Below are 4735 nucleotides of genomic sequence, written 5' to 3'. Positions count from 1 at the left end.
ACACAGTCATCGCCGTCGTTGTTCGTCGTTGTCGCAGCCACCGGCAGCCCCACGGTGACCACCATGTCCCCGAGGTTCCAGTCCCCTTCCTTCCTCTCCTCCCGGTGCGTCGTATCCTCTTGCCGCCGGTCGCCATCGTGGTCGTGCGTGAACTGCCGCCGTTCTGGAGTTCTCGAACATGGCCTCAAACCCAATGGTGGCATCAATTCCTGCGGGTATTGCGGCTGCATGAGCTGAAATCATGTCAAGACACTACAACTGAAAGGAACCAAAGAAAAGCCATGAACGAGTATTGCAGCCGTGCCGTCTCGCGTCCACCCGTACGCAGCTATGTTGCCGCTGCATGAGAAATCGTGCGATCCCACGCAGGGCCGGCCCTGAGGGGGGGCAGAGGGGGCGGCCGCCCCGGGCCCCCAAAATCGAGGGGCCCCCACCCAGGTCTGCAACCACTAGGCCTATGTAACTATGTGGCCTCTGTCAGGAAAAGAAATCAAACTGGGCTTTAGCCTTTCACGCAGACGCGCGAGCGCAGCAAGCAGCAGGCCGAACGCCCGATCCCACTTCCCTAACGATCGACGCAGCGAGCCTCGACCGAGTCCATCACGTGAAAAAAGGAGGAGCAATCGACGCAAGCCCTTCCTATTCAATCACGGCATCACACAGGCCGCGGACGCAGCTATTCGAGCCCTAGCCGCCGACACCCGACGTTCGTACTGGTACTGCCGGTGACGCCGCCTCCCTCCTGAGTGTGCTGGTAATTTTCTTCCTAATTCGCCTCTGATTTCAGTTCCTAGAGCCCCCATCTGTAATTCTGTATAGGCAGTTAGGAACATAACTAATCTAGTCCGCCGCTGATTACAAATCCAGGGGCCCCCATGGGGTATATCATATTGTCGTTCATTGGATGCACATGCACAATCTGGTAGTTTGATGAACAACCTGTTCATACACGTCAAATTTTTGATTCAAGAAATTAGGAAGATATTTGATAATAAAGCAAGAGACATCTTAGTTGAGAAAAAGCCGATGAGAAAGGAACAATGGGATACCATTTAGATGAAGCAGGAAGACAATTTTTATATTCTCATTCATAGAAAATTAAGCAATAGAGAGCAACATGATTGGAAGTGGCTAGTTTATTCAAAAGACATTGACAAAGTTTTTTTTTTACTTCTGTTGTAAGATCTTCAAGTCTAGCACTAGTAGGAGTCGGTGTTCCTTAGCACATGATGGATTAGGACATTGGAGGCATATTAGTGAGAAGCTTAAAGAACATGAAAAAAGTGCCGAACATATTAATAAATGAACACGTAGAATGAATTGAGGACGAGACTAAGGAAAGAGGAAACTATTGACAAGGAATTGCATCATCAAATAACAAAGGAGAAAGAACGTGTTAGAAAGTTTTGTTGAGAATAATAGCCATTGTAAAATATCTGTGTAAACTTAACTTGCATTGTGAGAAAACAGGGAGGTTAAATGGCTGGCTATATTATGCATCAAGAAAAAAATTATTGGATGAGATTAACATCAACCCCCTCATAAATGACTTTGCATCAAGAAATGTGAGAAGAATTTCTTTTAAGGTAATATGTATTTCATTTGCATAATGATTTTGGATTCATTTAAGTGTTATGGGTAATATTTCATATATATGTATATTCATTGTTGTTATTATGATATCCATATTAAGGGCCCCGAGTTTTAATTTCGCCCCGGGCCCCCAAAATCTCAGGACCGGCCCTGATCCCACGACCTCCAACAACGGCTTAATCTAACTAACCTGAAACTGAGTTAAGACGTGGACGTGCTCACACATGCACACGGTTCGTCAGTTAAACACAGGTGCTGTCAAACTTTCAGAAAATTCAGCTCGTCGGTTTCAGAAGATTCAGTTCGTCGGTATCGCTCCTCGACTTCATCACATCACTCACGCACGATCGCCCGCCTCGCCGCTGCACTCGCACACATCGACGCTGGTGGGTTCCCGGTCCGCTCGGTCCATTCGGTCCAGCCCGGGCTTCGTCGCAGCCGGTCCGGTCCTTGAAAACAGGACCGCTCGGCTGCTCGGTCCGGTCCGGCTCGGACCGCCGGCGGCCAGTCCAAACGCTGGCTCGGACCGGGACCGGACCGGCTCGGACCGTGTCCACCCTGAATGCCAACGACGAGTATTTGACCTAACAACAGAGGGAACGAAGGGCTGGATTTTATTCTCTAGGTATTTTCCCTAATACACAAACAAAATTTCACAATACAACCAATGATGTTTTTTTAATTCAAACCTATATAAAAGCAAGCTAAAAGCCAATGGTTTTGTTATACAATGATAGTTCTTGTTTGTATATTTTAAATTTCCTTATGACATTTTTTATAGCTCGGTATTTCAAGTCAGATTTCGGAGTAGTTTGACTATCAACTTCATTGTTGACCTATTTAGCTATAGCTAGACATTGCCTCCGGCATATACAAACTGTTTGTCTAGGGAAAGTGAAATATGAATGATATTTGTAAACAAAACTATTGGGTAGTTTTGTGATGCAATTTTTTTTGGCTTCACCATCATCGTTTGGCCCCCCCTATGTCTAAATCCTGGCTCCACCCCTGAACGCATCCTCTCTTCTCTCCCATGGAAGTCCTTCCATTGTCATATCTCTCTGTCTGTGAGTGGTGGCGCCGAGAGGAACGAGGGCGGTTGGCGTGGTCGCGCCTTCTCACCACTGACAGCGTTGCGTCGCTACCGGAGGGGAACGCCGCCATCATCAGTGGCGTCGAGGTCTGAAAGAATCACCGGCGACCTCCCTGTCTACTTCGCCAAGCGCAGCATGTCTCGGCGCGGCACCTGCGGTGCTGTTGCTGCCCTGGCCATCGCCCTTGGCATGGCGGGTGGCAACGACGGGGCCCTCGGGCTTGGGGCACCTCTGGCACGGCCTGGCCACCTCCTCCATCCGGCAGCACGCACCGGAAAGCCTCACCGTCGTCCCCGCTCGGCACATCCTCCGCCATGGATGGAGGGAACCCGAGACACTACACCTCCTACTCCCTTCTCCATATTTCTTGATCCTTATTAAATTGTCTCGGCGTATGTTCAATTGCTCACATCCTTTCCATTTGTGGTTCTATTTGATGGGTTTAAAACTGATCTGATTAGGTGGAAGCTGATTCACTATGTTAGCAATGTTTGCAAATTTTGGGGGAATTAGAGGATCGAGTAGGCTTGCCCTTGAATCCAATAGTTTTTAGATTATAGTGCCCACGAAAGTATCAAAAGAATGTAGTTGCAGGATGAATTTTTTTTGCCAACTGTACTTTAGATGAACACGAACGCATCTCTGTTTCTAGAATGTTGCCATCTTGCTTTATGCAAAATGAATCATTGTACTTTGTAAAACTGAAATTTGTACAATGGTTGTTGACTACCAAATTTTGATTGAAGGCTTTCTATTTTCTTTCTCTCCTTTGAACAATAATGAAGATGATTCTGTCCAATTATTTTAGTTGATTCATCCTGGCTTATTTTTTATTGTCATTTGCAATACAGAATATCAAAGTTCTACATTTCCTGCCTCCAATACATAAATAGATCTTGAAAGTGCATTAACATCTTATATCTGAGTGTGTATCCTACATCCTGTAGAGAAAAAAAAACAGTTGCATAAATGCAATGAGTAAAATCCTAGAAAACTTTCATTCCGCCTTGCTAACTTTTTAGCAGTTATGTGGAATTCAGAAATGTCGACATTGTTTTTCTTGCAGTGTAACCGAGGTCTATGGACCTATCAAAGGGTCTTGCTGCATATGGTTAGGGTTGCATTGCGTGGAAGGGGCGAATGGAGTGCTGAAAGCAGAATCGTAGGAGATGGTGCACAATATGAGGAATGACAGTAAAGGCTTCAACTACGATGAAGGTGATGCCCAATTTGACCATTAGTATATTCTCATCAAGGCAATCTGTAATTTCTGCTATGACATGGATTTTCCATTGTGAGGGGCGTCTCTCATGAAGAATGTGATTTCTGCATCATACAACATGTTGTTAGAACCTGAATATTCTATGCAAGGATTGACATTTAAGAAGGATGTAGTAACAGGTAAACCTTGATAGAATATTTTAACTTTTCATGAGGATCTTTTCATTTAGCACATACGTATGTTGAGTTGTTCTTGTGTTTAGAAGTAAGAGGTGTAGCATGCGAGACATCCTTGCAGGAGTAGTCGAGCGGTGGATTTCCCTAGCGATTTGGATGTATAGAGTTTATGATACAAAGACCTTTTTTTGTACTGACTATTGAATTTTCTGCTTTATATTTCTGAACTCTTTTGTTATGTTGTTTACCCTCGATTCCAAATTTGCAAGGGTTCTTGTTCTTCCAGGATTTCAAAGAGTATGGACCACTGTATGGCCGAAGGAGATGCCATTCTTGACTGTCGTTGTCCATGGTGTGTTGCTGCTATTTTTCTGGCCGGTAATCTGTGCACTGCTGAGACCTTAGTCTGACCACTGTAGGGCGTGCCCTCTGATCAACTGTTCGCAATCGTTGAAATATTTTTTTTCCATGGCCGTTTTGTCGCTCAAATTTCTGATTTATCTAGGTAGGGGTTTTGATGAATTTACTCTTCTCCATCGTGCATTCTGAGGGCAGAATTTCATGGTAGTTCTCCAAAGCTGCTTGGCAAGAAAAAGGTTATCTAGTGATTGCTCTTCTCAATGGACCATGTTACGGGGGTAGAGATATAA

The 4735-nt window shown here is 45.2% G+C and overlaps 1 long non-coding RNA gene across 1 annotated transcript; it reads left to right on the top strand.

Annotated features, from left to right (window-relative positions):
- Positions 1-584: 584 nt before the first annotated feature.
- Positions 585-4077, top strand: LOC123083363 (uncharacterized). Its single transcript, XR_006439279.1, has 2 exons — positions 585-754; positions 3754-4077. It is a non-coding gene; the product is annotated as an uncharacterized lncRNA (long non-coding RNA).
- Positions 4078-4735: the final 658 nt, after the last annotated feature.

This window comes from Triticum aestivum, chromosome 4A (genome assembly GCF_018294505.1).
Source record: "Triticum aestivum cultivar Chinese Spring chromosome 4A, IWGSC CS RefSeq v2.1, whole genome shotgun sequence".
Taxonomy (NCBI): domain Eukaryota; kingdom Viridiplantae; phylum Streptophyta; class Magnoliopsida; order Poales; family Poaceae; genus Triticum; species Triticum aestivum.
The sequence above is the reverse complement of the archived record's forward strand: the minus strand, read 5'-3'. Positions and strand labels throughout refer to the sequence as shown.